The 22,037-nt window shown below is 44.3% G+C and overlaps 1 protein-coding gene across 3 annotated transcripts in view; it reads right to left on the bottom strand.

Annotated features, from left to right (window-relative positions):
* Window positions 1–22,037, bottom strand: part of CNTNAP2 (contactin associated protein 2) — a 3,301,953-nt gene that overhangs the window by 1,090,035 nt on the left and 2,189,881 nt on the right. The gene's annotated exons all lie outside the window — the stretch shown is intronic.

Here is a 22,037-nt window from a genome sequence, read left to right as displayed (position 1 = left end):
CGCTGGACCAAATAAAACATCCCCCATTCTCCCTGCGCTATGGTCCTTGCTGCCACCACCCCCCCCCCCCGTCCCATCCCTGAGTTCCTACTGCACACTTCCAGGTCTCTGCCTCATCCGAAAGAGCTGGGGACCTAGGACAATCACCCCTCCTTCCCAACATAACCTTCCCATTGACTTGAAATCACTGGAAAATCATCTTCTGCTCTGAAAGCAACTAAGGAAACCTCCCTTTAAGCTCCACTCTGGCTCTGAGGTGTTAGGCCAGCAATCTGAATTTAACCTATTTATCTACTGGTCCAGTACTATGAATTCCTCCCTCCATGCACTTAATCAGTAAAGGCTCACTTGCACTTACATGTATGTACAATGTTGTTCAATGTATTATGCTCACTGGCCGTACTGTACTTTCCCTTTCATCCATACTTGCCACTTTAACTGTTCCTGAATTTTCCAAGTGACGAAGGTCCAGTCCTCTTTCTTTCCTTGCCCTCCTTTTACCTTCCCCTATCTTTTCAATTTGGACTCTACGAAGCAACTGTATTTGCAGTTGGTGCCTTCGACAACAACAACCATAAATACCTGAATAAATAAATACATTGGGCCTCATTACGAGGTGGGCGGTAAGGGATACCGGGCACCGGTAAGGAGACGCGTGCCGTTAATCCCTTACTGCCCAATTTTCCCTTGTTTTGTTCTGATCTAGTAATATTTCATGACTTCAAGAAACATTCCTGGGGGACTGCGCTATTGCTGAGAAGCGTGCCCTCCCTTTGGACCATTAACCTTTGCTTTCTTCACCGTTCCAGGTGCAGACTAAAGAAAAGAGCACACTGATTATTAGAAGATTTATGTGGCACAATGGGTTTCTTGCTTTGCGTTGGCGCAATGGTTTAGGTGTTAAAGGGTGAAGAGCAGAGCAGCAGAATGTAGCTCTAGGCCTCCAGAAGATCGAGGAGATTGGATGCCAATGTTAATGAACAGACCTTGGGCTTCATTACAAGTTTGCCTGTCCGGAAACAAGGGTGCCGGTAAGTTCACCAGCACCCTTGTTTCCGGACCAGCAAACTACGGGTTTGCCTACAGGAGCTGCTGAGCCCGACAGGTCTGACCCTGCCAGGCACAGTGGTCACGGTAGGCAAAGCCGTCATGGAAGCACCATCACCGTTAACAACGGTGCCGGTGCTTCCATGTCCCCACTCCCATAGAGTCTTATGGGATTCTATGGGAATGGGGATTAACAAAATTACCGGCACCTGACTTCCCGGCTGCCGGGCTTGTAATAGACCGGTGGCGCCGGGAAGTCATGCGCCAGTAATTTTTTACGGGTCCGGCAGCAACCCACTGGTAGCACCGCCTGTAAATTACGTTTTGAGCTTCTTATCGCCTGACCCCACCTGCATTATCAAATATTAGTGCTCTTATGAAGCTTTCCTTATGCACCCTCACAAAGCTTCAATGTACCTCTAAGGTTCTGTTTCAATACATGCAAAAAGCTCAGCATGGGAACTTGTGGGTAATTCACAGCCAAAAACCTCCCTATGCGGGGTGTACAGAGTAAACACTTGTGCGGATCCATTGCACGCCCTTCTACTTTGCACAGCAGTGCAAAGTGTCTTTTACAAAATTGATTGGGTGCTACAGTCACTGCATAAATTGTGGGAGTGAGCTGGCAGAGAGCTACCTACCAGAATTGGAAACAGTCCTAATTTGCACAGTAACTTCACACAACATGCATCTTGTGAATACAGACAATGCTTAAAGCAATCTAACATTTGGCATGTTTATTAACACATTGACATAATTTGTGCATTTACTGAATTCCAGTAGATATAGAATTTCACATATGTATTTTACAATGTTGAAAAGCAAAACTGGTCCACCATGACCTGTGGTATTCGTGTTCCATCTCACTAAATGTTGCTCTAAACTGCATTATTCTTAAATTTGAAAACGAGTAGGATTCTTTTTTTTTAAACAAATCTTTTTATTCACTTTTAAGCATCACCATCCAAATCACTGGTCGAAAATATGAGCATTCCGACATAATCAAGATTACATAACACCAACCAGATTAACAAAGTACAAATCAGCAGCTTGTCAGTTTCATACATTGAATCCAGTTTATGAAGGAGACCACGCCCTCCACATATATCTTTGAAGCACTCCACCTGTGTATAAGTGCTGTATAAATAAACAATTACGATAACAATTAAAATTAAGTGCTTTTTCCCGTCCCACCAATCCCAGAGTTTTCACCTGTGCGGCACCATTCAGGTATGTCAATCCCGTCCCCTCACTAACAATCTCATCTCATACCCTTCGCTCGTTCAAGGAGGTCTGTCGCCCGAGGAGCAAAACCAGGCCTATATTAGGGCATTCCATGCCTTCATATTATCTGTGGTCTCATGGTATCCCCATTTTCAATGCTCTAAACCACTCTACAGTCTCAGCCGCGGAACACCACTTCATATCCTCCCACATATTGCAAAAATCATAACTGCTGCCTTTTTCCACGCCATAACTATCATTCGTTTTGCTAATATACAGGCCTGGTTCATTAGCTTCACCACATGTTTGTATTTCCACAGGAGGGGATATATAACAAGTAGGCAAACTGCAGGGGTCCATTCGAACCTGGTCATGCCTTCCCTTTCAAGCAACCGACTGATCAATCCCCAATGCTCTTGAATCACCGGGCACCTCCACAGAAGACGTATGAGGTCTGCTGTATCATTCCCACACCAAGGGGAATTCGGAGATGCCTGTGTGTTGCATCCCGCTATTCTGAGTGGAGTCATATATGTCCTATGGAGCAAATTTAGCTGTACTAATCTATGTCAGCATTTCTAGAGACCTGCTTCACATATATCAAGGAATTGTCCCTGTCTTCGTCTTTTGTGTTCTGATCCAAATCTGCCTTTGTGCTTGTCTAATACGGAGCATCGTAGCACACATGCCAGCCAGCAATCTCCTATTTAATCTCGACACTCGGCTCCATCCATCTACCAGTTCATATATTAATGTGTTTCATCCCTCTTTGGCAGCTCAGGCCATTCCAGTCACCTCTCCTTAAAGATTCCCACCATCCTCATATACATCAAAAATTGTCCACAGTGTACCACCACTTAAAGTAATCCCATCAATTTACCATCGTTAACAACATCCTCCCAAGTGGCTAGCCTCAAGTTCTCTGATGACTGCATGTTCCTAAATTCTCCTCTATTTCTACACATGCTTGCTGACAGTGGGATATGCAGTGAATATTGGTCTTGAACCCTGAGCATCCTCAGAAATCTGGTCCAGATCCATCTGCCAAGCAATATAAGAGAAGGCCTACATGGCAAACACTTCTCTGGTATCGACAAGGCCTCTTTCAGCATAACGTTCTGATGGGTTTCTGCATCAAATCCATATCCAGTAAAGCCTCATCTAACAGCCACCAAGCCTGGTATTGCAGCTGGGCTGCCAAGTAGTATAGTTCAAACCAGGGACGGTGCACTCCCCCACCCTCATACCTCATACCTAAGGTCGTTAACTCAATCTTGTGCTCCGGGATCCTCATATAAATCCTCTAATTAGAGAGTCCAGTGACTTGAAAAATACCCTATGAACGTGAAATGGTACATTTATAAACTAATATAATAAACAAGGTAAGACAACTATATTAACCAGCGCTTAACCTCAACCCATCACTGACAGTGGGCGTTTCTTCCAAAAGCCTATATATTTGACCACATCATTAAGCGCATTTACTGTGTTACACTCAGTATGACATATATTACTTCCCAAATACTTAAAAGAATCTGTGACCTATCTAATATCCAGCTCAGGTAATTCCTCCACTCTTTTCATAGTAAGTGTAGACAGCAGAAAAATGCATAACTTGTCACTGTTTACCACTATATCCAAGAGTTATCCATCACCTCCACAACAGGCGGTAAATTATCTTCTGATTCCTGGAGATATAAAAGTACATAATCTGCATATAAAGAAATCATATGTCTCACCCTATCCACCATTATCCCGGCCCCTTCAAACTCTCCCCGCAGGTACACCGCTAGCAGTTCCAGCACCAAAATGAACAGCATCCGTGACAGTGAACAACCCAGCCTTGTCCCCCTTCGTAACTCCCATGATGCCAATGTACTCCTGCCAGTTTTTGCCCTTACTATAGGCTTAGTGAATATCAATTGTAGCCATCTTAACTTACTCAATGTAGGTAGCATGCCTCCAGTCTCAATATAGTCAAAGGCTTTTACAGCATCTAGGGAGGCTACCGAACAAGGAGCAGTGTGGGACTGTGTCCTATCTATGCCATAGTGGAGTCTTCTCAAGGCTAAGGTAGTATTTCTGCAGGTACAAACCCTGTCTGATCCCTGCGTATAATTGATCCAATCACCTGCCACAGTAATAGGGCCGTCAGAATGTTTACATCTTGTTTCAACATCGATAATGGTCTATAAGATTCACATAGTTGTTCTTGTTTTCCAGGCTTGAGAATCCGCACAATCACAGATTTGCGCATACTTGCAGGCAGGCACCCTCTTCATATGCTGACTCAAAGTAGCTTTGGGGCTAACATTTCACCATAGGCCTTGTATAATTTAAATGGTAGCCCATCTCCCACTGGTGTTTTCCCAGTTTTCAGAGAGGCAATTACTGTTCTCAGTTCCGCCTCCATCAAAGGGGAACACAACATTTCCACCTGTTCCAGTGCCATCCTGGGCAAAGTAATTTCGGACAACGTGAAATCAATATCCTCTGCCCCTGGTCCCTCTCTGTCACCATATAACGAATTATAGTACCTTCTAATGGTTTCATTAATCTCAAACTGGAACCTCCAGCATTCGATGCATTAATCTTCAATAAAGGAAATCATATGGCGAGGATTCTCCTACGACAGAGCCATACCAATAATTTGCCAATTTTGTCCCCTTCCCCATGCATTCTCCTAACAAAGGTATTAAAGTCAAATTTCCTAAACCATTCCCACATCCCTATACATTGTTGTTTGAGGACAGCTATATCCTCTCCTCTGGATACGTCCAAATACGGTAGGCCTTCCAACATCTGAATATTGCTTTCTATCCCATCAACTCTTTTGTCAGAGATGTTCTCATCCCCCCACCTTGGCTATGGATTGCCCCCTCATCACCACTTTAAATGCTTCCCAAAGGGTCACCCAATTATCAACACTTCTTTCATTAATCTCGAAAAACTCAGAATTCATATCCTCCAAATAATTAGTAAACACCTCATCTGTCAAAGACTCTGCTTGCATTCGCCAGGTTAGTACAGGAGTGATTGCCCCTCTTAGAATCCACGTTGCAATTAGTGGAGAATGGTTCAATATCGATCTGCCCACAAAGTCCACATCTAAAAACTCACCTGTGTTCCACCCAGAGAATAAATAATCATTGATTGAGTGAGTTCCATGGTAGGTAGAATATGTTGATTTCCATATTGTTTACCCTCCAAAGGATAAATCCTGCTTTATGGCATTAAGGGCCTTGGCAGGTGCAGAAAGTACCATATATTTATCATCCGACCTATCCATTGCAGGATTTAATGTGCAATTAAAATCACCCCCCAAATCCATAGTGCATCTCACATATGTCCCAATCTACTAGGATCTTCGATGCTTCCTCGCAGGCCGAATTCATCGGGCCGAATTCGGCACTTCGGGGAAACATATTTCCGTTTCCGTGGCCCCCTCCCTGTTCATTCCTGATGTTGGGGGAACAACCCCTACAACCCTGTTCCCTCTCCTTCCTTCCTCTCCCCATGCTGAGTCCCAATAATTAACTCTGCGGGGGATTACCCCTGCAATCATCGTCCCCTTACCAGCTCTCGAAACACAACAAAAGTATACACATACACACAGGTATCCCACACAAACATACATACATACATACATACACATAGAAATACAAAACTACTCCTTACCTGACAGTCCGCGACGCCGCCATGTCCACTTCCTCTATGCACAGTAAACGTATGTACAGTTCCCCGGAAGGCCACCTTGCGACGAAATTGGCCGTTCTGGGAACTCACAACGAGGAAAGTGGGTTGATCGATCTACTATATTTGGAGAGGAAGAAACTAGACCTCCCTATGTTTAACGTGACCCATACTACCATCAGTCTGCCCTCCTCATCCAAGTAAACATTAATTAGTATAAAGGGAACAGAGTCAGCAATCCATATAAGGACACCGCTTGATACATAGAATATTGAGATCCATACCCAACTCTACCCCATTTCTCTATAACATTACTTTGCTTGTCCTTCAATAGGTGCGTCTTTTCTAGTAGTGCAATCTCCACACGTTTCCTACATAGGCAGGAGCCCACCGTATTTCGCTAAAGGAAGCTGTTTAACCCACTAACATTCCATGACACCACCTTAACAGTAGTCATTTGCACATAACCATCCCAATCTGTCTCCTCCATCTCACATTTTCCACAAGCTCCTATCCATGCAGACTCTATATCAATTGGGAAGTGTTTCGGGCTTCCAAAAATAAAACTGTGAAATAGCCACCATCTCAATATCCAACATGCAACTTTGAAGTAGTATATCTGCCATCCTTCAACAAATTTCATCATATCTAGACAAGCTGTACAAATGTATGAACCATAACTCAGAGTTAAACAAAAGGCTCAACATTGAACCACCATTCAAGCCATGCTGCCCTTTCTGCTCATTACTGAACAGAAATCCTAGCAGGCAATGAGGTGCCCAAAATACGGGTATCTCACAAAAATACAAAAAAGGCTGGGGGCAGTCATTTCCATGACCATGCCTAATAAAGTTCACCATGTAAGGAACACAAGAGAGGTTCCAAGTGAGCTTGCAGTACAATACAGTTTGGGATATTCCACATCTTTTGTGTTCACCCAGTTCCTGGTTACATAGGTGTAACCCAGTGATGTCTCATCGTAAACCGGGCCACTACTCATCCCCTTCATCACCCATCATTGGCAGTGAAATTCGACGCTGTCATCCCAGTATTGTTCAGCCATTGATTTGCTTCTGCAGGGATGTCAAAGAATAAGGCCTTCCCCTTAAGAAGCACCATCAGCTTTGTCAGGTATATTTGCATGTATTTTAGTCCCAGTAGGTGCATTTTCTCTTTAGTGGGGACGAACATGTTGCATACACTTCTGTACCTGAGCCATGTAATGGGATTGATCGACCAATGTGGAGGATCCATTTTTTATACTACCATCGTCTCTTGAACATTTAAGGATCTGTTCCCTATCCTTGAAGTATAGGATGCAAGATATGCAGGTCATGGAAGTGCACCCGGTGGATGTTTTCTCGAAAAGGATGGGAGTGGCCTCTCTATTGTGAACCCCTGTGATAGCTTACCCCGGCCAATTTCCTGTAATAGTAAATTCTCGATGTAGTTACTCAGGTCACGTCCCTACTCTCCTTCAGGAAGCCCCATAATTTCAAACATTATTATGTCTTGTTCTTCCTTCAGCATCCTCTACTTTAAATTCCAGTACCTTATTCTTTTCCATAAGATCTTCAACATCTATGTAGCTTCCACATTTTTGGAAAGTGTAGCTTCAGTAGTTGCAACTCAATGATCTAACGTCCTGCCTCAGTAAATTAACATCCATCTTCACCTCTTTGATTTTGAATTCAACCGAGATGTGTAAAGATGCAATGGCTTCAAGGACCTTATTATCCCTATCATGTTCCTGCTTACCTTGCTTTGCTTCCTTTTGTCCCTGGTGTACCCAGGGATTGCCAAGGGAGCCCATTTATGTGCCCCCTTGTTTGCAAAGGAGTCCATTTTGGTCTGTTTTGACCCTTCTTTGAATTTGGGGTGAGGGATATATAGTATGTCCTTACCTCCCAGTATCTGCAGTGGTATTTTTTATCAAGTTGTTAAGGTCTCTGCAGAACTTGGCACACGTCTCAGGGGACTCCTCCCACCTGCATATAAACCAGAGTCTAGGAAGCGTAAGGACAGGCCTCACAGTGATAAAGTATAATCCAGAAACGGACCAAAAATGAATCAATAGGCTTCTCAGCCCTCTGGTCACCATTCAAGTCAAAACCATCAGGTTTACCAGCGTAGTATGGCCCTACGCCATGCCTGTGAGACCGCCACCTCTCCATTTTCCCGAAACCTGTCTGTTTGGCAGAAGCAGTGGGCCACCAATTGCTGCGTCAACAGTCCGTCCACTGCTGTGTCGGTCCCTCCTTGGGGTCTGTCTGGGGTCTGTCACTCTTATGAATCTGGCTAGCACTCCACTACCTCTGGCATCTAGGATCCCAGATGGCTGTCCCCACAGCCGTCTCAACGCTCTCAGAATGTCCCGTCTGCCATCTTGGCTCGAACCCGGCATTCACACGCTGATCCCAAAATTCACCATCAAGGAGCTCTCTGCTACACCATGCAAGCTGCAGATCGTACAAATGTCAGTTCATCAGCGCCTCATCTCCGCTGCTCTCAGGATCACTAACACACCTTAGCCACGTGAATTTACAGGATCACCCTTGAGAGCCTCCATCTGCAGCATCCTCACGGCATGTCGGCTGGCCACGCCCCCCAAAGGAGTGGGATTATAATGCTATGTATAGTAATTGTTTACGGAAACACATTTAAATGCTTCCATGAAAATAAAATAGCACTTTACCTTGTATTCTTAATGTGTTCCTACTTTTACTATTACATTCACAAGGTTGACGACTTATATGAATCTAAAGTAACTATTCCTGTTCAGACAAGGCAGTCATCTCAAAACTACAATACTTCCATATTTTCATTGTTCTTTGTGAAAAAAACATCCACTTCTCATGGGCCTTCTTTTTAACGCTATTTGAAAGCGAGGACATTATACCATCTAACGGTATAATTTTTACTTCATACACTAAAAGGCATTATGTCTTGGGAGAGTGATGTGGCACTCCACCATTGGCCAATTTCGAGGCTTTACGAGCCAGCATGGCTCTGTACATCTGCATAGCATGGACATTAGCCAATGAGGTAAGGCCTAGCCATTCCCCCAGACTTGCTCACGGCATGGTTGTCAGCATGGAATCCCCTCTCATCAGAGGAGCACTGCAGTGTCAGCTATGCTGCCAGCGCTGCATGGCTCTCAGCGCGAGCTCCTTCTCATCATGGAATGCCATGTTGAGAGACGCCATGCCCCTCAGCACGGCGCTCCCATGAGAAGGAGGATCACACTGACAGCCATGACATGCAGCTATGGCTCTCAGTGTGGCGCTCCTGACAGAGGTGGCTGGCCACCTATATCACCACCCCTTATTCGCAGGAGGCCCTCTGCAGGCACTGCCCACCTCTTCACCCGGGAACAACAGACGCGGACTGGGCACGTGAAATCGCCCGCCCCCTCCCACCACTCCTTACTCTGTTACGGTGGTGGGCGTCCATCCGCTGCCCCACCCCACTTTACTGTCTGCAGTCTTCACTGGGACACACCAAGCAGACGCAGCCAGGCGTTTTCTAAGACTTGTCCTTCCCTCCTCTTATGTGGTTGCTGGGAACTATTTAGTTCCCAGCAACCACTCCAGGCAGAATTCAACCCACAAAAGAACAAGATGTAACTAAAATGAGTACTCTGCACAAATAGACCTCACTGAACAATAACCTCAATAATATAAAAGCAACAGGTCTGGGCCTATCCTCGCCTTATTAGCTCCCTTACACCAAGCAACACTCACCACTGCAACCATTCCCCTGAATCCCAAACATGAAATTCTCACACCCCTCATGAATACACACAATCAGGGCACTGACATCTCAGTTACCTACTTGCCCATATCGATCTAACATGCCATCCAAGGTCCTTCAATGCACTCAAGACTATGCTTTGCAGGCAACTCTACGCAACCGAATCCTGAATGATATTCATTGTAGTTTACTTCCTCGTTCATAGACTAAAACAATCCTAATGAATGAAGGTGAATATATACATACAAAAAGAACGAATCATTCTCTCTATAGCCTTTGACACTGTCATCCAACACACAATCCTAAATCGCCAGGCTGAGATTAGCAGGATTGGGGGCACACGCTCTTTCCTTCTATATCACTGTACCCACTAGGTCAAGGTCAAAAGCTTCCTCTCTCAAACAACTACCATCAATCACTATGTTGTATTGCATGGTTCTGTGATATCACCAATGTTCTTCAATATACACTGTATACATAGTCCCCCGCTGCTTACCCATTGAGATTGTGTGCACTCTAGTGCCCTGACTGATGATAACTCATCCTTCATCTCTCAGATTAATGTGGTCACAAACGGGCATTTATGCTTCCAATGTAGGCTAACAATGACTAACCACACAATGTTGGTTCTTGCGCTGGTCTCCTCTCATATTAATTGTTGTAAAGCCTTGTGCACAGGGCTACTTGCAAATATAGCAATGATCAAAGAGCACAAACCACCCTGCCTGGGTTATCCATGGACTATGTAACAGGCCGCTAGAATGACTGCCTGTCACAGTGCTCACAGAACAGAGAAGCGGACACAACATAATAGGATTTAATGGTTTTAGTAATGTTGGTGCTCAAAGAATAACCATAAGATGTCAAGATGTCAGTAAACTCAATCAATAAGGTCCAAGAGTAATGATGTCAAATGAGAGAGGGACCATTGAATTTCAAACAAAGGGAGTCAACAGAAAATCAAGAGTACATGGGCCGGTGCTCAATCTTCCACAGCTCCTATAAGTCAGGTGTCAGTGGCACAACAAATGTTCCAAGTCTTTCTGATAAGCAATAACAAAATAAATGTCCACAAAGTCAATCCATCTGAAGCGGGACATCTTTTCTCTTGAGAGTTGGAGGCAGAGGGGGCACCTGATTCTCGGAACCGCTGCCAAATGTGCAGGCTTCCAAGGGCTGTGGCACCACAGTTGTTGGGTAAACCGGTACTTCTAAGATCTGCCAGCTCCCTGCCTCCAGGAGGTCTTCAGCAGGTCTTTTCTTTGTGTAAAGGCAAAGGTGTCCTTGCAAGATGGGGCCCTGGGTTAGTGCTTTTGGGTTAGTCTGGTGCGTCCTGATGGCGTTGGGTGCAAATGTGTTGCCTGCCTCACATCCATCTACTTTTTCATAAAATGGTATTTCTGTGGCCCTTCCCTGCCCTGATTATGCCTGGCCTCTCCTTCCTGTCCCCTGACTTAGAAACTCCATCTCAAACTTCCACACTCGGCTAGATACTCCCTTGGACCAACATGGTCTTCAGGAACCTCTCTATTCCCTTGGTCCAAGTGGGTGTCACCCCGTCTCCATTCTCTCCATGGTTGTCTGGGCTTATTCCCCTCTCTTTGACGAAACCCTTTCCTTTCTCTTTTGATGGTATCTCACTTCCACTTCCCAAATATTTTCCATTTGCCTCTCCTCTCCCTCCCTCTGTTCAAAACAACCACTCCCCCTCCTAGGTCTTGACTTTCATTCTCTAAGATGGTAAATTCCCCATTCCCTCTCTAACAATCTCTACCTTGTATCTCTCTCCTATGATATCGTCCTCTCCCCAACAATCTCTCTCTTCTCTCTCTCCGAGATTTCTTTTCCTGACCCTCCCTTTCAAAAACATGCTTCACTATTTCCCTTTTGGTATTCTCTCCCTCCTGCACACCAGACATTAATTCCTCTTTCTAGATGGTACCTCTCCTCTCTAAGGTGGTACTCCTCTGTCACTACTCCCAGCCACTCCAAACTCAAACTGCTCCTCCTTCTCCAACCCTGTATCTCTCTCTCCAACAATATCATTTCCTTTCTCCTTAAAAGTCTCTGGCCCTCATTACAACACCGGCACTAAACCATGGTGCTATTAGCACCATGGTTGGTGCCAGAGTTGTAACGGGTCCGCCATGATTTAATGGGGAATTACCACCCCATTCCAAGGTTGGCGGGGCGGTAATTCCCCATTGAACCATGGCCCTTCTCCATTCCCATTTTCGCCCCATAGAGCTCTATGAGAATGGGGAAGGCGCTAAGTACGGTACCGCAAATTGCGGTACCGTACTTAGCACCAAGGTCCCTTTGCGGGTCCCTACTTTAACGGCTGGTGTAGAGCAGCCGTTAAGGTCGTGTCCCGCAAAGGGACCTCGTAATCAGGCGCTAATGGGTTAACGGCGCTGCAGCCTTTTACGGCACCGTTAACCCATTAGCGCCAGGGTCGTAATGAGGCCCTATCTCTTCTCCAACTCCACCAAATGATGCTCCCTTAAACAAAACTCGTATCACGCTCCACACCTTACCAAACACAATGATCTCCTTCCAAGTCTCAACCTTCCAGCTCTCCAGCAACGCGACTCCATATTTAGGGTCTTCTAGCATCTGCTGTCCTGCCCCCAGCTCTCTCAGGGACACCCCCTGGCTGACTCGACTAGCTGTCTTTTAACGGCCCTTCTCTCCTCTCCCTGGGTGAAGTATGAGAACGTTAGTGTGTCTGTGCTGTTTGGACTAGCTGTACTAGGTTTGTCTGCATGTACATGTGCTCAGGGATATATGGTCTGTTAAGCGGCTGAACTGAGTATAAATCAAGGCCTACCATTTTGGATTCCTTACAAGCCTATGCTGTATAGGTGTTCTCCTCGCATCACGTAAAAGTTTAACTGTCCATCTGTACCTCCAACATTCCTTTTCCCGTGAGACAGAGTGGGAGAGCAATGTTGGTTTATTTTTTCCTTTGTGTGAGAAACGCGATTTAATATTTCACGCTTTGAGGTGTTTGTAAAATGTAACATTGTATTCACATGGATTCTGTGAACCACACCAGTCATGCAAATTAATGTCAACAGTTTTTTGGCAGCATTGCTGGTGGGATAAATGTAGACAACCCATTGTTAGGGTTTTGTTTTTAATGACTGAAAAGGTTTCATTTGAATGGAAAGAAATTGTTTTTTCTTTGCACTGGTTTGGGCCTGGTTGTAAGGAGCACCAGGCTCCCTCCACACTAATGGGCTTTCTTCTCATTGCTCTCCTGCACCCAGGGGTTGTTGGGGATTTCAAAAGGGTCCAGGGAGGGCCTGTAGGGACTGACAATTACAGTTTCTAACCGACAGGCTTTGGCCCTTAGAGGTTTGCAATGCCTAATTGTCAGAGAAATAACTAAATTTCAGAAATCTTAAAATCTTTGCTTATTGTACAATGAACCTCAAAAATCTTCCATCTGACCAGCCATGCCTGGCAAAGTTAGCCTCCACAAACTTAATATTAATATCCATCCATTCAATTCATAGAAGCAATTCGGTAGGAGAAATCTCTACTTTGGAAACTCTGCAACCTGGATATTACTGTCCCTCCCCCTCAAGCCAACTTAATGGAATTGTGCTAAGGATTTAAGATTCATCTGTTTCTCAGCATTGTCCTGACACAGTTTATGTATTTCATTTATTTGCATTTTTTTTTAAAGCGCTCACGTGCATCGAGGTGCTGTTACAGGAATTGTTTGTTTAATTCGCGTAGATACTTGTCTTAGTTGCGTATTTATAACGTGCTTAAATACCCAGAGGTTTCTAAGCCGCAGGACCCGGGGATCGAACCTGTGTTGCTTCGTGTTGTCTTGCTTCCAAGGCGAGCACGTTGCCGCTGACATATCCTCCCGGTTTAACAAAGTAAAAATCTGTCTGTCGTAGTGGGACGATCCAATCAGCCCAATCCAACCTACACTTTGCAGATTTTCTTCCCTTTATTCCCCAACAACTATAAACAGGTGCTAAAGTGGTTGCAAATCAGAAACGATAATAAACTACTAAAAAGTTTCCAAATAAAGTCACTCTCATAATGCACTTCTCATTACTTTCAGCACAGGCCAGTGGCTCAAGGTACAAATTCAAGCTATAAAGGTGACAGAAAAAAACCCTGCCCCATCCCCAGTTTAGACAAAACCTGGAAAATGTACAGTTAGTGTCAATCACGAGCCCTGCTGCAGAAGCGTTTTTACCATTTCAATAATGCCTTCTTTATTATATCCAGGTAGCTCAAGAGTCATAGCCATAAATCCCCGGATAAGCTGATCAAATGTTGCCTCAATGACTGCAGACTTATCAGAATCAACAATGAAGAAAGACTGGGTCTCAAGATGCACCCGGGTGTTGTGTGATGTTCCTGGCCCTTAATAAACCCCTCCTGTTGTGGACTGACAAACCTAGCCACAACCCCATTCAAATGATTTGGAAACGCTCTAGCATGACCTTCCAAATCTGTATTAAATGCAGTGTCGGCAGTTAGCATGACATGCCTGCCTGGAAGTCTCCATCAAGTGAACTAAAGGCGACCTCCATTCACATACCTGTGCCAATAGGTTTAGAGACAGCAACTCAGACGGAAAGCTACAGTGCCGGAGCATGTGCCCACCTTCATACCATGAAAAGCATGCATGCCATATTTCTGCCCTCAAGTAATGCAGGCGTGACTGAGATTTCCGATTCCTCAAGAAATAAAGTACTTTTAAGGGCAGTAGCATCACACAATCGTCAGTCAGACTCGAGCTTGCAGAAAAGTGGCACAACAGATGTGACATGCCTTGATCATCCCTATGCTCGAGGTAACTATAACTGTACCTGCAAAGACATGTTTACAGCATGATATGCAGCATGTTCATTTTCAACCCACAGACTTGTCCTTGATCTATTTTTCCTGCAACTTCCCAAAAAGGGTGAGGCAGCCCTCTCATATTAAACACGGTCCTAGCTATTTATCAATCTAAAATTGATGTCTTCCTCAGGGGCAACGTGCTCGCCTTGGAAGCAAAACGATGCAGAGCAACACACAGGTTCGATCCCCAGGTCTGTGCTTAGAAACCTTTGGGTATTAAGCGCATTATAAATAACCAATTATAATAATTTCTTCGGATGTAGATTTTTCTGCAAAATACTGATTCTTTTTAGTCAAAAACAAAAGCACGCATTCGGACAAACCTAAACCTTGTGCTATTCCTATTTTGCCCCATCATATAGGAATTTAAATAATACCAGCACATGGTAACGCTTGAGAAATCTGTGAATAAAGTATTATTAAATCTCCATGTAATAGAAGACCATCAGCATCTACAGGGGATCAGTCTTCGAAAGCCAATGAAGGACCGGCACAGGATCAATCGAGATGAAAGGCGTCCAGTTTAGGGTGAACAGATGTCCCGGTTTTGCTGGGACTGTCCCGGAATTTGAAGCTCTGTCCCCCTTTCTCAAGATTATTTTCCAATTGGAAACTGCAGTGGTCCCGGTTTTTGGTAGTTGGTCGTCATAGCTGGCAGGCAGGAATGCCAACCTCGCACAGAAGAAATGCGCATTTTACGAATTAGGATAATGGTAGTTTGTGATACATTAATTATAATATGTGTTTATTCCACCAGTAACACTTGAACCACCTTCTTCTCCAACCAATGCTGAAGTGTAGTGCCTTGACAGCCACTTTAAAGAGTTAGTCCTGCTTTTATGTTAGTTGCTCTGATCCGTCTTTTTAACTTTTTAAATATGGTCACCCTAGTTCAGCTACCTGCCCTGCCACACCTCGGCAAGAGGCAGAGTCCTAAGGGGCTCCTCCCCGCTGATGTTTATTTCTTCATGGAAAATACAAAGCACTGCCAGCTCCTCGCTGGGAGAGCCAAGAGAATGTGGTCACAGCACAGGGGTGGTCTGGCCTTTGGAGAACTCTGGAGATTTCCTAGTAGGCCTTTGCACCCGGGGCCTCTTTTATATGATAACCTATTATTGCCAAAGGGTTGGACTTGCTGAAAATGTGTCACGTGTCATATGGGGCCACTTTGAACATTATTGTCAGGGCCTCTTTTGGTTTCCAGCCCACCCCTGTCCCAGCCCATTGGTGCCCCAGACAGAACCCTGCGCACACGCCATCGCCAACTTTCCTGAACGTCTTGGAGAAGTAGTCTCTACTGATGAAGGGGCTGGCTCACTGTGTGGTCTTTTGGGTTTAGTTGATGTGCACTTACTTGCTGTGCTACACACTACAGTCATGTAAGCGCATCTGGGTTTAGTGAGAGAGTGTGATGGCAACCTGATTTGTAGTCGATCTCCTGTTGGGTCATGTGCCATTTACCCAGCGTGCTGTGGGGGCGCTGGGTGCAATTAATGTCTTCTTGATATTCAAAGTTCTTACCATTTCTGGGCTCGACCAGAGCGTAGTGGGTCTCAGCCTGATAAGCTTAATGGGACCCCGGGTGTGGCATTCCATTTCAAGAGAAGCTTGGGTGAGAAGTTAGTCGAGTGGTGAGCTGGGCTGTAATGTTAAGCTGGAGCCACATTATCCTGTCCCTTGTGCATGATAAGAAACAGATTGATGTGTTGCACTGCCAAGCAATTTTAGTTAAAGCATCTGCTGTGACGTTACTCTCGTCGAGTTTGCCAAGTTGCCATGGGTTGTAAAATGTGAGAGGGTATTGGCTGACTTACATAGGACACAAGTTCAAATGGCCTTTTACATGAAGCCATGTGTACAAAAAGGAACACCTGAAGTTCCTGACAAAAGGGGGGTGGCATTTGTGCTTGTCATGTTCCTTGTCTTCCACCTGGAGGGGTACTTCTTTGCAAATGGAATGTACAATGAGTAAGAGGGAGGGGGTGCTTATGCTCCTAAAAATATAATTACAGTAGCAATGATTACATGCTTCTAATAATGAAAATACAATTGATTTCACCGGAATCACTGTTTATTGATGAGCCATTGGTCGCACACTGCTCCGATAGGTTCACTTCAACTGCCTCCTTAATGCGGGTCTGGAGACAGTACCTGTCATTGACATCTGCAATGTCCGCAGCCAACCAATGCAGCCATTGCCGCAATGCGAGCCCTGTTGTCTAGACCTCTTCTGCTTCATGTATTTCCTTTTCCTGTCCCTGATATGCCTAAAGGGAAAGTAGCTGCACCACTACCTCTCTCCATGATGTGGCGCTAGACTGAAACTGTGCTTCCCGTGTGCAAGGTGTTGGCTGAGCCAAGTGCATGGTGATGCATAGGGATGTGTTAAAGCTCATGTGCTCTTCCGCAGGCTTCACTAGCATGGGGTTGGATTGGCAAGGGGATACGACATAACCTCTGAATGGAGAGCAATCGTGAGAGCCGGGTTCAGATAATAACTCTGCCAAATCCTTTTTGGAATTGGGCTTGTATTCTTTTTATTTTACTCATTACAGAACTACAGAATTAAAAGACAGAAAGGTGTCATAGGCAGTGCAGTATACCAATACCCTCTCGTCTTGGATGGCCTAAGAAAAAGACAGGCGTGGGCTGCAAACTACTCTTTTCTCACGTGATCCCCCATATTTCGAACCCCTTTTCTATCCAACGCCAATGCCAATTATTTATCTTTTTTAACTGTCTTTGCTTTTGTAAAGTCAAAGCTTAATCTGCAATCCGTAGAAAGGGGAACAGGTGTCCTACACTTCTTAATATTATAATTGTGTCATATGAAATTGATACAAGTACTTAAGCTGCCCTCCACTCGGTCGCCTGCCCTCCCCCAGATGTTCACACCAGACAACAACTGGGTCTCATGTGAAAAGGTGCCAGTTGGGAACAGAGGGGACATTAAGCACTCTGCGTGAGTTTAGCATCTCAACCAAATCATCCAAGGTACAGTAAAAAAGGTAAAAGATAGAAAATGCCAGCCCAAACCTTAGGGCACATTTAAAAAAAAAAGGTCACTCTGACTGCCCCATAAAAGGTGGAATCAAAAAAGGGGAAATGATAAAGCCTTGGTGGTGCAGCTGTGTACATTTGAGGCTATTTCATTTAATGCAGAAGTTGCTCAACCCAGGATTTTCAGATGTGTTGGTCTACAACTCCTGTTAGCCCTCATCAGCATAGTCAATGGCAAGTGATCACAGGAATTGTAGTCCAAAACATCAAGAGGGGGGCAGAGGTTGCAGACACCAGTGCAAAAGACAGTGCTTTTTTTGGGTTGATTTTGTACTGAGTGTAAATGGAAACAGAAACAGACATGACGAAGCATTGAGCCTTGCATACTGAGGTATGGTGCAATGTGTTGTCACCTTACAGCAGAGTGCATTGTGGTGTACATGGATGGGTTGATGTTCTTCTGCACTTCTCCTGGCTTCTTCCTCATGGTGTTGGTTGTGAAGCAGCAGGACTTTCAGCTCTGGTGAGGAGCTGGGTGCAACTTCCACCTCTGATAACACCATTTCGAACTGGGCTGTTTTAACATTTATTTTGGTGCTTTTGTTTCAATGTCTTTGAGCAATTCACATACAAGGAACAATTAAAAACTGACTAGTCACAGCCTACTGTATTTTGTGTATGCTTGTTTACACTTGGAGCAGGCTGTACTGTTTTGGATTGGTTGACTGAGTGGTTCTGTGCACTGACTTGGCAGCTGGAGACAGTCTCTCCTATATCAAATACCAAATATCAAATCATAAGAAATTAGGATTTCATGTAAAGAGCATGGAAGAAAGTTTTAAAATGTGGGAGCATGGATACAAAAATATCTGCCACCCAGGCGGGATTGTTTGAAGTGACAAACTTGAAGAACAATGGAATTAGCAGAGCAAAGGCATATGCCCATGCAGTAAAGAATCGGTCAGGATGAAAAAAGACAGGAGCCAAATCTTACAGACAACATGGTGGACCAAGAATAGGGCCTTAAAGGATATATGCTGTTTTTTTTATTTGGATATCAGAGCAGATTGGGAAATATCAGAGTTATATGTGAATGGCGGTTGGAGGAAGTGATGATCCTTGCGGGTGCATTTTGGGTGATTGTCAAGGGTTGAACCAATAGACTGGGTAGATGTGGGGATGAGCTGTCGCCGCCCATCATTCCATCCCAGAGTCCAGGAGAACTGCGCAGTTGTGCGCACACCAAAATAATCGTCTGACCTGCCACCCACCAGTGCAAGCGTGCTGGGTCAGAAGAGCCATGGGTGAAATGGGGTACCAAAGAGAAAAACAGCAGTGCCTGTTAGCTAAAAATCACTTTAAAAATCACCCTTTGTTTCTCTGAATGCAAGCTCAAAATGGCCATTTCGAACATTGCAAGATATCCAAAAATCTCACTGAACACCAGCAGACATGTGGCAGAATGAATTCTTGCGTGCATACTAAATCTGGAAAGATGAAGAGCCCAAAGCAATGTTTATAAAAAAACTGGCTGAGCTGTGGATGTCAGCAGCTTAATTGAAATTGGATTTAAAACCACTAAAATCGAAATGTTTAAATTAATGAGTGACCTACTTTTGAGTGTCACATAGTTTGCAACTGTTAAATGTCATGGTTTTGAACTTAGAATCTGCATTCTAGCTGCATGTGTAAAAATTGTAAGTTTGATTTAAACTGGGAACAAACAGGACATTTAGCTGAAGCTTGGCTTAAAGAAATTGAATTCTGCCTGACAACTACCCCCGACAGGAGTTGAACTGGCTCAACAACTCTTCCCAGGCCTGCCTGCATCCTGCTGCCCCCACCAAAAGGAGATCACACCTCTCTGATTGAATTAAGGGAGGGGTACCTGCAGAATGCAGGAAACTGAACAAAGCCCTGTCCTGGACTCAGGCAAATGTTATATTGGGGGGGTCGTAAATGGCTTCCTCTTGGGAGAAACTGGGAGGGGCAGTGCCTGTGAAAGCAAACTGAGCTTGGGGGAAGTGGACAAACCAGAAACTCCACCATGTGCTTGGGGGAAACCACACCACTTTGGGCCAGAGCATAATTCTAAAAAAAGATGGATAATTCATAGTACGGACTTGTCAGAATTATATAAGTAATATCATTATTTTTGTGATTTTTCTGTGCACCTTTTAAGAGGTGTTAGGACCCTGTGGTGTATTCTGGGGGGTTGCTAGCGGAAAATAGGGTCTTACTCCAAATGTCTGCATGTTAAAAATCTGACACTTCATCAATTAATGTCCATACTCCTTGCGCACATTTGTGTAATTTTTGGTAAATGTCCGATATTGGTAAACCGACCAAAAAGCGCAAAATGTTGTCATTTCTGAATCCCAGCTCGCAGGAACATGGGGCTTGAACAGAGACCTGTCTTAATTCATCTGTAATATGTACATGTAATATCAACCACTTGTGGATCTGGGAAATATGTATTTGAATCAAATATAGATTTGTGGGCAAATTGACCAGGGGAGGATCCTCTGACCCATACACAGACCTCATCATGATGACAATCCATTTCCTTCCCCCAATCATGGGAGAGGGGAGAATTGGGCCAATGACAAATAGAGAGGGGCAGGCTCAGTTATGCCACGCACACACCCACTTTCTAAACACATAAAAGCAGACAGTGCAGGACAGGTAGGGACATTCACTTTCCACTTTCTTGCGGGACACTTTGCCAGGAGACTTCAGACTTCACATCCAGAGATCCAGACTTCAAATCCATCAATCTCCAGAACCTGTAGCAGAAATTAACTCCAGAATTTGTAGCAGAGAGGCCTGAATCCACAAGCTGAATCCTCTTCAGCAGGCCTCAAAACCAACCAAACTATTCAACAGCCGGGCGAGCTGTTTGAATTTTTTGCCAAGAACTTTTGCAAGAACCTGTAGCAGTATCCAGAAAGCAGTGCTGTATCCGGAACCAGAGAGAACCACAAACCAGACTGTTGTGAGCAGAACCGGTGCTTGACAGACCCAGAGAGCAGAGCTGACCCAGATAGCCGGGACTTCAGAACCACCCGCCGGAAGTTCCGTCCAACCTGACCAGACCTTGACAGCTTATTTCAAAAATATAGTGTGAGTACTCACTGTGCAAAACCAATCTCTTAGTTTAAAATTCCACATCCGAAAAACTACCTTGACTAAATCAGCCGTATCTCTGGAACCGTTTGTGCTAGGAGCGAGTTTTAACTGTCATGTTAAACCTAAGATTCTAGGCTTTCCAACTAACCTAGAAGTGACTTGCTTGACACACCCGATTAAATTTGCAGCAATTTGACATTTTGCACAATTTCAGCCACGTGTAAAAATCAGCAGCTCCTTGCTTTCCTTTGCTAAAATTCGTTTTAACCTGCTAGTTACTCATAGAGCATTGCTAAGGTGAGCCTGAACTAATATAAACTAGATATCACCCACCCTGAACCTCCTATAGGGAATTAAAAGCCTTTTTAGCATATTTTTCACTTAATTGCAACCACATCAAAGTATCTTGCCTGTGTTAAAACTCATACCTGTTTTCCTCTAAGCTTGCTAGGGGGGAACTGAATTATATTTGATTGCATTCCTGAGAACTGTGTGTCTTCTTTCCATCTCCTTATATTGCATAAAGGGGGGCATTGAATTGTCAAGGAAAAGTGATTACATTGTCTTTTGTTGAAGCCATATCAAGTTATTTTCTGTACTGCATTTCATTCATCATTGCGTTTCCTTGAACCATATAAAGCATTCTTTCCCACCTCATTCTTCTGTTCCTATTCATAAGTAACCAAGAACTGTGCTACTGTAGGATTACCTCTTGCTGATTACTGCTCATATTCACAAGTGTACTATCCATTATCAATTTATTTATAGAAGTGTGATATATATATATATATTGTTTAATTTTTCAAATAAACCTTTTAAATTTGCAAAACAAGCCTACTTCTTGGCTCAGTGGGGTCAAGGGGGATTCTAAGAGAGGGGTGTTATACAAGGGTTCATCATCCAGATTATAACTTGCCATAAAAATACATAAATGAGGGCTTCCCTTGGGCATCCCAGACAAGTCACTGTCTTAGTGGGATTGCTTGATTGGAGTCACTTACATGATATACCACTGACACTTAAATGGACAGCTTTACAATAGTCCAATTGAGATTGAACAGTGGTCTTGAGGTGAGTAACTTGACAGGGGAATCTTGTTTGAGTATCCACGACTAAAAGACATGGGACAAAATTATTTGCTTGATCCAATGTCCAAAATTGAGTTCAGGATCATTTTTTTTAATCCCAAATTTTTCACTACCAGTGCGGGAGTCAGGCAAGGACATATGGTGCTGGGATAAATGTCGGGGTCTCAGTGCAAGGCTTCTCCACCCCTAAAAGAACCTCTGTTTTATAATAGTTAATTTTGAGAC

This window comes from Ambystoma mexicanum, chromosome 2q (assembly GCF_040938575.1).
Source record: "Ambystoma mexicanum isolate Mex_15411 chromosome 2q, UKY_AmexF1_1, whole genome shotgun sequence".
Lineage (NCBI taxonomy): Eukaryota > Metazoa > Chordata > Amphibia > Caudata > Ambystomatidae > Ambystoma > Ambystoma mexicanum.
Note: the sequence above shows the minus strand (reverse complement) of the source record. Positions and strands in the feature narration are given on the sequence as shown.